Below are 9905 nucleotides of genomic sequence, written 5' to 3'. Positions count from 1 at the left end.
GGAGCCACAAAAGACCCCAGTTAGCCCCAGCAATCTTGAGCAAGACAAACAAAGCTGTAGGCATCACACTTTCTGATTTAACTTACATCACAAAGCTGTAGTAATTAAAACAGTGTGGTACTGGCGTAAAACAGACCTAAGATCAGTAAAAGAGAAGAGAGAAAGTCCAGAACAAAAGCCATGCATACATGGCTGTCTAATTTACAACAAAGGAGCCAAGAATAGACAACAGGAAAAGGATAGTCCCTCTAATAAGTGGTGCTGGAGAAACTGGACAGGCACAGGCAAAAGAATGAAACTGGACCCGATTTTACACACAAAAGTCAATTCAGAAGAGGATTAGAGGGGCGCCTGGGTGGCTCAGTCATTAAATGGCTGCCTTCAGCTCAGGTCATGATCCCAGGGTCCTGGGATTAAGCCCTGCATGGGGCTTTCTGCTCAGCCAGGAGCCTGCCTCCCCCTTTCCCTCTGCCTGCCGCTCTGCCTACTTGGCGCTGTCAGATAAATAAAATCTTTAAAATTTTTTTTAATTTTAAAAAAATTTAAAAAATGGATTAGAGCCTTAACATAAGACCTGAAAACATGGAACTCGTAGAATAAAATATAGGCTCCTTGATATAATATAAGCTCCTTGATGTCAGTCTTGGTGAGGATTTTTTTTATTTTGACACCAGAAGTGCAAGGAACAAACGCAAAGGGAGAAAAAGAAGAAGAAAGAAAAGAAGCACCAAATGGGGCTACATCAAACTAAAAGTGCTCCCACACAGCAAAGGAAACCATCAAGAAAATGAAAAGGCAACTTCCAGAATGGGAGAAAATATTTGGAAATCTAATAAGGGGTTAGTATTCAAAATACACAAAGAACTCCTCACGCCATCAGGGAAATGCAAGTCATAACCACGGGGGGACCTCACTTCATACCTACCTGTTCGGATGGCAGTGATGGAAGAGCCAAGAGAGAAGCCCTGGTGAGGAAGTGAGGGGACCCTCACACCCTGTTGATGGAAGCTGGTCACCTACCGTGGAAAACAGTACGGAGTTTGCTCGAAAACTTAGAGATAGAACTACCAGGTGATCCAGCCAACCCCCTTCTGGTATAGATCCAAAGGAAATGAAAGACCTACACTCCCACATTCACTGCAGCAATTTCCCCAGTAGCTACGATACAGAAACCACCTGAGCATCGGTCCGTGGATGAATGGACAAAGGGGTGGGGGGTCTACACACAGTGGAAGATTATTCCGCACGAGAAGGAAAGCTATGGTGCTGTGTGCAGCAACGTGGACCTGGACGGCAGGATGTTAAGTGAAGGTAGGCACACATGGAAAGACATGAAAAGACGACTACATGGTTTCACTTCTATGTGGAATCTAGAAGAGTCCAGCTCAAAGAGACAATAGAAAAGTGGTTACCCGGGGCCTGGGAAAATAGGGAGAGGCTGGTCAAAGGGTACAGACTTTCAGCTGTGAGGGGAGTACGTTCGGAGGGTCTAACGTACAACCGTGTGGTGGTTGGGAACACTGCTGTAGAACTGAAATGTACCAAGAGGACAACCCAGATGTTCTCCCACACAGGAAAAGGTCAGTATGTGAAGTGATGGGTGTGTTAATTAACTAGAAGGGGGTATCTTTTATAATGTATATACCTTATAACTTTAGGTGATAATTTTATTTGTCAGTTACACTTAGATAAAGCTGGGGGCGGGGGGGGGGGAGAATCAAGGCTCTGTGGGAGAAGTAGGGTAAAAAGCTCCTATGTGCCAGGGCGCCTGGGTGGCTCAGTGGGTTAAGCCACTGCCTTCAGCTTGGGTCATGATCTCAGGGTCCTGGGATTGAGCCCCACATCAGGCTCTCTGTTCAGCAGGGAGACTGCTTCTCCCCCCGCCCCCACCTCTCTGCTTGCCTCTCTGCCTACTTGTGATTTCTGTCAAATAAATAAATAAAATCTTTAAAAAAAAGAAAGAAAGAAAGAAAAAGCTCCTATGTGCCATTTTGCTGACACCACTTCCTTATTTTAATTTCAAACCTGAAACAGACAACTCGACCACTTGGGTCTGAGACACTGCGAGAGCCCTGGTGTCCCACCAGTCACAGGACCAAACTCTCTCCTGTGCATTTAGAATGATCCAGATTGCAGGTAAGACTTCCAGCGATCTTCCCTGCCAACCACTTCTCCAGAGCCCTCTGGCTAAACCCTCCGACTCTCTTCTGATCCTTGCATACACAAAAACTTTTGTCCAGCCTCCTCTGCTCTTCCAGGATCTCAAATGTTCTGACCCCCAGAGGTTCAGGGACCCGGGCTCTCCCTCATTCTTCAGGTCTCTGAGCAAATCTTTCCTCTTCAGAGGACTTCCCTGACCCCCGGATAATGTGGGATTGACCCACACCACCACCCCCGGCATGCTCCTGTTGGCACAACCACTTCCTTGTTTGCTTTCAGTCTGTCTTGTACACCCGTCCATTCCACAAGCGCAAGGACGGTCTTTGTGTGATGCCACACACCTAGACCCTGCATTCAACAGGCCCTCCGGAATGGTGCACTGAATGAATAAACGTGTCTGAATTTCACATATGCAGGGGACATGGAGAACATCAGACTTGTCTGGAATGCATGAAAAATTAATTGTTTCCTATTAATTAATAATTTTTAAAAGCCAAACCTCTGACTCAAGAGAGAGACCCTTCTTCTGTCCCACATGGCTCGGTGTGTTCACTTCTAATTACACACCAGTGTGTTCCAGCCCATCTTCTAGAAAGAACCAGTTCTCCTGGCTGCGGACGCCAATAAAGACCATTATTCCCTAGAATCCTGGAGCCTGCCAGGCTGGGATCTGCCTTCTGGCGTTCTGCAACCACCAGCCGCCTTCTTGCCTGTAAAGGGCTTGCTGCTGGGCTCGACAGCTCCTCGGGGACAGGTAAGAGCAGGGCGGCTGGCCCCCTGCCATTTACCAGCCAAATGTGAAACACAACTTCGCCGGGGCGTCTGTCGGACAAGGTGAGTCACGGGAGGGTCTGAGGCAGGCGAGACGCAGACAGAGCGTCCTGCTTGCTACCTTAGATTGTGCGAACACGAGAGGCTGTGGTGCAGAAACACCTGCACCGGGCCGCGCCCTGTCCGACATCTTGTCCCTTCCCCCTGAAAGGGGCAGAGGGGCCAGGGTCCCTCTGGGCACAACAGGCCTTGCAGAAAGTCCTTCTCAAGCCAAAGTCCTGGACAACCCCAGGGGCCTTGACGGGGACCAGCACTGCCCTGAGTGGGTCCAGGCCCCCTCGCAGCATTGTGGCGACGGGGCCCAGAGCCCCTCTCCCACCCCACCCCCCACGGCCTCATCCTCAGCACTCACCTCTTTGGTCCTGCATCCCTGTTGACGTCAGAGGCAAGCCTGCCCCCTCCGTGTCCCACTCTCTGCCCCCACGAGGCCCTGCACACCCCACCTTTTGCCCCCAGCTCCCGAAACACTGCTGCTGCCTCGCCCTCGGCACCTCATGGCCAGCCCCAAACAAAACCCCCACATCCTCCGTCGCTCGGCGCACGCGTGCCTGGTGTTTCTGCTCTAACTGAAGGTGCCCCACGGCCCAGGCCCCCTTCCCCTCAGCGACCCGTGACAAATGATCACAAACCAGAGTGGCTTGACACAACTCAAATTAACTTAGGGTTCTGGAGTCAGAAATCCCAAATGGTCTCCCTGGGCTAAAACCAAGGTGTCCACGGAGCCTTGTTCTTTCTGGAGGCTCGAGGGGAGAATCCGTGTCCTGGCCTGGGGCCCGTTCCATCTTCCACGCCGGAGATCACATACCCTCACCCCTGACCCCGGCCTCCCTCTTTAAGGACCCTGATGATTACACTGGGCTCACCTGGAAAGTGCAAGAAGCCACTCTCCCCAGCCCGAGAGCAGTACTCACACCTGCAGCGCGCACGGTGTCACCCCAGGTGCTGGGGACTGCGAGGTGGACGTCAGGGGGACTGCTGTCTGGCCGGCAGCCTTTCCATCACCGGGATCGGCATGCAGTCACCTTCCTTACTCTACCCCCAGGCAATGTCCTCATTTCCTGGTGACTTCAGCTCCGGGGTCAGAGAACTTTCTTCTGCTTCTACTCTTGGCTTAATTTTTTGGGCAATTTTAGCATCTGTTGAAGGATCCTTTTCTCATCCCGACTTCTCAGTTTCTTAAATTCTTCTGTCCTGTGATCTGTCCCCCTCTTCGGCCATCATACCCTAGAGCTGAGGTTCTCAAATTTTCGTGTTTATCTGAGAACCCTGGGACTTGTTCAAACACAGATGGCCGGTCCATCCCCAGAGATTCTGAGGCAGCAGGTGTGGGGTGGGCCAGAGAACCTGCATTTCAATCAGGGTCCTGGGATGTCAGAACCATCACGCTGACCCTGAGATCACCAGTCACGGTGGCTCCGCCCTCCAGTTTCCAGCCCCTCACTCTGACCCTGACCCCTCCCTCTCTAGCACCTGACTCCAGTAACCCTACATCCCACCTGCCCCCGGCAATCCTCTGCCCCCACAACCTCTCCCTGTTGCCTTCCCCTTGATCTGCCTCCTCCTCCCCTTTCCCAGCTTCAATCTCAAGGCCAAGCGTCATCATCTCACCTGTGCTGGTTAAACCCAGCGCTGTTTGCTCTGTGCCCATGAACATGCTACAGCAAAGCACAAACGTACTGTCCACGCGTGCCAGCCAGTGACCTCTACCAGGGCTGGGACCCCCGAGTCCCTTGCTCCTCATCCGAAGCTGTCAGCTCTGCTGGAGGAGCCTTCGCACCTTCCCGACCTCCCCCCACGTCAACCGTCAGCACCTCCCCCACCTCCCCCACCCTCCCTGTCTCCCCGGGACCCTATCTCATGAGGGGGATAGGATAGCCGGCAGGAGCTGCTGTGAGCCCTGCTCAGTGACACTCCCGGGAACTGCCCTGCCCCTGCGGTCTGAGTCTCCTTCCTCCCACCCTCCCAGGACACCACCCAGCCCTCTCCCCCATCCTTCCCTGCACCCTAGAGAAGTCTGACCAAAATACACACGAGCACTCATTTCTCCTCCTTTAAAAATAATGGTTGGCTTCCCAATTCCGTTCAGCTCTTGCCTTCTGATTTCCTTCGCAGCCGAATTCCTGAAACGCAGGGCATGTCCACTTACTCCCACACCCTCCCCACCAGCCTCTCTCCTGCTCACTCCCACCAGCTTTGACATCCCTGACACCACCTGGTCCAAGCCACCAGCGACTCGAAGGTCACCATTAAACCCAGTGGCCACCTGCCCAGCACCATCCCCTGGATGGGCTAGCCTCGCCGGCCAGCTGAGCACTCTGTCTTGCTGTTTCCCTTGTGCCCCCCTGAGCCCCCCCCACTCCTCCCTTCTATTGCTGGTTCCTTCTCATGTCCCCAACATTTGAATACCTCCCTTTTCCATCTGCACTCATTTCCTTGGTGACCTCATCCAATTTCATGGTTTTAAATACTACTTAAGTGCACAAGACTCTCAGATTTATATACCTGCCTGGATTCCACCCCTGGATTCCAGGTTCGACGACCCACCTGCCTGCTTGGACGAAGCCTCCTTGGAACCCCACAGAGAGAAACCGAGGCCCTCAGTCAACAGCCCCATGAAGAACCGAACCCTGCCAACAGCAGCTGATGGTGCCCCATGGGACCTGGAGGGGACTCTGGCCCTGGCGGACACCTGGAGCCCAGCTCCACGACAAATCCTGAATAGGGGACCCAGCTAAGCTGCTCCCGGTTCCCAACTCTCAGAAACTCTAAGATGATAAACATGCTGTTCTAAGCTGCTTTTTGTTTTTGTTTTTATCTTATTTTATTTATTTATTTATTTGAGGGAAAGAGCACGGCAGCAGGGGGGGGAGGGGGAAGTATGAGGAGGGCTGAGGGAGCGGGGGAAGCAGGCTCCCGCCGAGCAGGGCGCCTGATGTGGGGCTCCATCCCAGGACCCTGAGATCATGACCTGAGCCAAAGGTGGACATTCAACTGACTGAGCCCCCAGGTGGCCCTAAACTGCTAAGTTTTGAGGCAATTTCTTATACAGCAATGAATAACACACACAGGGAGGTCTAGTCACCAGCCTGAAGTCACAGAGCTTGTTGGAAGGGAGTCAGGGTCCAAGCCCGGTTTATCCCCTGGAAGTTGTGCTTTATATCGTTGAAACATACCAGTTCCCAGAATATTCCGTGTTATGAGGGGCATTTCCACCAGCATCCTCACAAAGCAGATGGGTGTGAGGCTGCTGGGCCTGCCCATGAGCCTCCGGACTGATCCTCAAGCGTCCTCCACCCATTATTCAGCGGCCGGAACTGGTTTGAAGGCTCGGATCAGACCCAGTCACTCTGGGAATTGAAGCCCTGGCATGACCCATTGATGGGGCTCTTGGGGCTGCTGTGATGAGGCCCTGCCCAGTCCTGTCCCACCTGGAGTCCGGGGCAGCGGGGCTGTGTTTGCTGCACACAGGACCAGCCCAAGGATTCCCCTCCCCCAACCCCACAAGCCCTGGGGGCTTCCCTGTCCCCGCCTGGGTCCTTCCCTCCAGGAGGGCTGCCCCGTTCCCCGGTTCCACCCCCCACTCCCCTGGGCACAACCCCATCCCTTTAGCCTCGTGCTCTCCCTTCTGGCTTCCAGCAGGCCACCTCTACACAGGCGAAGTGTCCCCTGTCAAACCAGAAACAAGAACAGAAACACCACTGACCTCGCTGCTGCCTCCAGCCACGGGCCCGGCTCTCTCACACCCTCCCCAGCCAAGCGTCTAAGAAGTGTTTGGTGTGTCCTGTTCCTGTTTCCTCTTCTGCACTCTCCTCAGCTGCTGCCCCCACCACTCTGCTGCGACCAAGGTGACCGGCACCCTTCTCGGGCTGAATCAAATGGAGTCTTCTCGAGCCTTCTCTTCCTGGACTTCTCTGCCGCATTTCACACTATTGAGTTCTCTCCACCAGGTGAACCTGTCCCTTTGCCCCAGGTTTTCAGGACCCCCAAGCCCCACCCAGGCAGTTCCCCGGCTCCTGCCCTCCGACCCCTCTTCCTCTACAGCTAAAACAGGGGCTGCCCAGGCTCCAACCCCAGGTCCTTATCTTCCCGCCATAGGGACCCCACAGTTTCGAGTCCCATCCTGAGACCAGCAATGTCTGTATCCATTTGCTCCAGCTCGAATCGTCCCTTACTACTGATGCCCCATGTGGACATCGCTTTGGTCCTTCACACTGTCATTTTGTCACAGCCAGAATGGAATTCAACATCTCCGCCATGCCCGCAAGATGGGCTTCTCCTGTGAACCCCTCCCAGAAAATGACCCCACCATCTGTCCTGTTGCGGAACCTAGAACCCCAGGCTTCAGCTTCAGCTCCTCCCAGCTCCCCAGGCCAGACTGGCTACCTGCCACCCCTCTGCCTCCCTCCATCTCCATGGTCCATGGTCCTCCATGTTTTGGTCTAGGGCCTGTCATCTGATCTCTCCGCTGTCTTCGCCATAAGGAAGTCAGTCCTTGAGAGCAAGGCCCGTCTGTCCGTGCCCACAGGCATAAGACAGGCCAGGCACGCAGCAGGGGCTCCTGTATCCGACAACGGCGCGGGTATGTGTGCTGTTTTCTCTAGAATCCTTGGCTGTAGCCTTCTGAGAAGACCCTGTAGGACAACCTACATGGTCTGGGGGTGAGAAGGAGTATTTGGGGAGACAAAAACTTTCTCCTCCCCTTGACCAACTGGAACCCTAAATCCGAACTCAGTCACTCCTTCGGTGTCCAGGCTGGCGCGGAAGAGAGCAAACCCACGGCAGCAGGCGGAGGGAGACCCAGGAAAGGAGGCATCAGAGGAGTCGTGTGGTCAGCTCCAGGGTGGCGCCCATCATGTCCACATCCTCCATCCTGGATCCTATGAAGGTGTCGCCTTCCACGGTAAAGGTGACTGTGCAGCTGTGCGGAGGAACCGAGATCCCGAGATGGTCCTGGATTATCTAGGTGGACCTCACAGAACCACAAGGGGCCTTAAAGGAGGGAGGCAGAAGGGTCAGGCTCCAAGAAGGGACAGGAAGCAGAGGACATAGGCATGTGCACCAAGGAACGTGGGCAGCTTCTAGAACCTGGAAAAGGCAAAGAAAGATTCTCCTCGGAGCCTCCAGAAGCTATGCCGACCTCTTGATTTTAGGGCTGCTGACCCCGAGAAACGCAAGATAACACATTTTTGTTTGAAGCCATTCAGTCCGTGATGATTTGTTATGTCAACAATAGGAAACGCATTCAGATGGTAATATTTACTCTTTCCTGACTACCAGGCTCGTGCTGGCCCCTGCATCGGATCCTTGCACGGAGTGGGGACTCCTGTGTGGGGAACCCCCACTGTGAGGATGTCTTGACGCAGGGCCTTTGGGGCGGAGACAGGGTCACAAAGGTGGAGCCTAATCCTCGGGAAGGGGTGAGGGCCTTTACAAAGAGCTCTCGGGCGGAGGGGCCACTCAGAGGAGGGTCTCCCAGAGGCCTGGCCCTCCACCCCTGTCTCAACTTCCAGCCTCCACAAGGGCGAGAAAGAAAGTTCTGTTGTTCTACGCCAGCCAGTCTATAGTAACTTGTTTTAGCTTTCAGGATGGATGAAGACAGTCATTCATGGTGTTTGGCAAAGCAGCCACTTTTATCTCCAGGTCACCCACGAGGAAATGGAGGCTCCGGGAGGCGAGTGGCCTCCCCAGGTCACACAGCTGGTTTCCATGGAGCCAGGCTGCGAACCGGCTCTCCCTGCTGCCAACGCCTCCGTTCTTGCTGCCGGGCTCCATCGATGCTCGGCGGCACGGACGCTTCTTTGGGCCCTAGTTTCTCCTTTTGTCGCAGAGATCAATTCAGTGAGGTCAGTCCTTGCACTGAACACAGGCTCTGTGAGCTGTTCCTCGGTGTTAGGGGGGATGTAGTTGGTGGTACATCTCTTTGAAAGTGCTGAGTTAAAGTCAGATATCCGTTTCTCCTTTCTGCTGCTGACCTTGTCAGGGCCTTGAAGAGCTCAGAACACTATGACTGTCTAAAAGGTGGATCACGTGTTTGGCATTTCCTGACCGACCGTAGAGGTCCTGTGGAGCAGACCACTGCCCTGGACGGATTCTGGGGGCATATCACTCTGAAGGGCTGAGCTACGTGATCCTAAAGTTCTCTGTTCATGTATGAAGGACAGGATTCTCGTTTCAGCCCCCTGTGAGCAGGTGTGAGAGCCTCTTCCTGAGAGGGAGTCCTCCCTGTGATGTCCCTGGGGCTGCTGTGACCAACCGCCACAAACATGTAGCTGAAAGCAATCGTGATGAGCTTACAGTCTGTGAGGGCGGAAGCCTCTCTGGGCTAAAAGAAAGCTGTTGCCAGGGCTGTGTTCCCTCTGGAGGCTCTAAGAGTTCCCTGCCATTTCCAGTCTCTGGAGGCCACTGGCATGCCTTGGCTCGTGGCCCCTTCCCCCATCTTCAAAGCTGGCAATCAATGCCAGGTAGAGCCTTTCTTGCCATATCCCCTGGACACCGATGCCCCTGCCTCCCCCTTCCACGGCTAAGGGTCCTGTGGTTACACTGGATCTACTCCAGGCCACCCTCCCTACCAGAAGACCAGCGCATCAGCAAACTGAATCCCCCCTCCCCCCACATAGTACAAATCCGGAGGTTCTGGGGACCAGGATTGGCACATCCTTAGAGGCTGTTCCTCCTTTCTCTACGGTGAACTCAGCAGTAACGCCTCCCATTTATGGTGCTGGTTATATTCTCACTATGCTCTTGAAGGGAGGGGCCAGCATCAGCCCCACCTTCACAGGAAGCTGGGCCTCACAGGTGTGAATCCACCTGCCCAGAGGGCCTGGGTGGGGAACGCTGCCTTGCTGGGACTCATGCCTCAGGAGTCCTTGCTCTTGGCCACTACAGGAGGTCTGTCCCCCCACCATGGGCCACCC

The 9905-nt window shown here is 54.2% G+C and overlaps 1 long non-coding RNA gene across 1 annotated transcript; it reads left to right on the top strand.

Annotated features, from left to right (window-relative positions):
- The first annotated feature begins 2804 nt into the window (after window positions 1–2804).
- Window positions 2805–5787, top strand: LOC309872680. Its single transcript, XR_014316052.1, has 2 exons — window positions 2805–2994; window positions 5522–5787. It is a non-coding gene; the product is annotated as an uncharacterized lncRNA (long non-coding RNA).
- Window positions 5788–9905: the final 4118 nt, after the last annotated feature.

Source organism: Mustela nivalis (genome assembly GCF_964662115.1).
Source record: "Mustela nivalis genome assembly, chromosome: 8".
NCBI classification, from domain to species: Eukaryota; Metazoa; Chordata; class Mammalia; order Carnivora; family Mustelidae; genus Mustela; species Mustela nivalis.
This window is presented reverse-complemented; position numbering and strand designations above follow the sequence as displayed.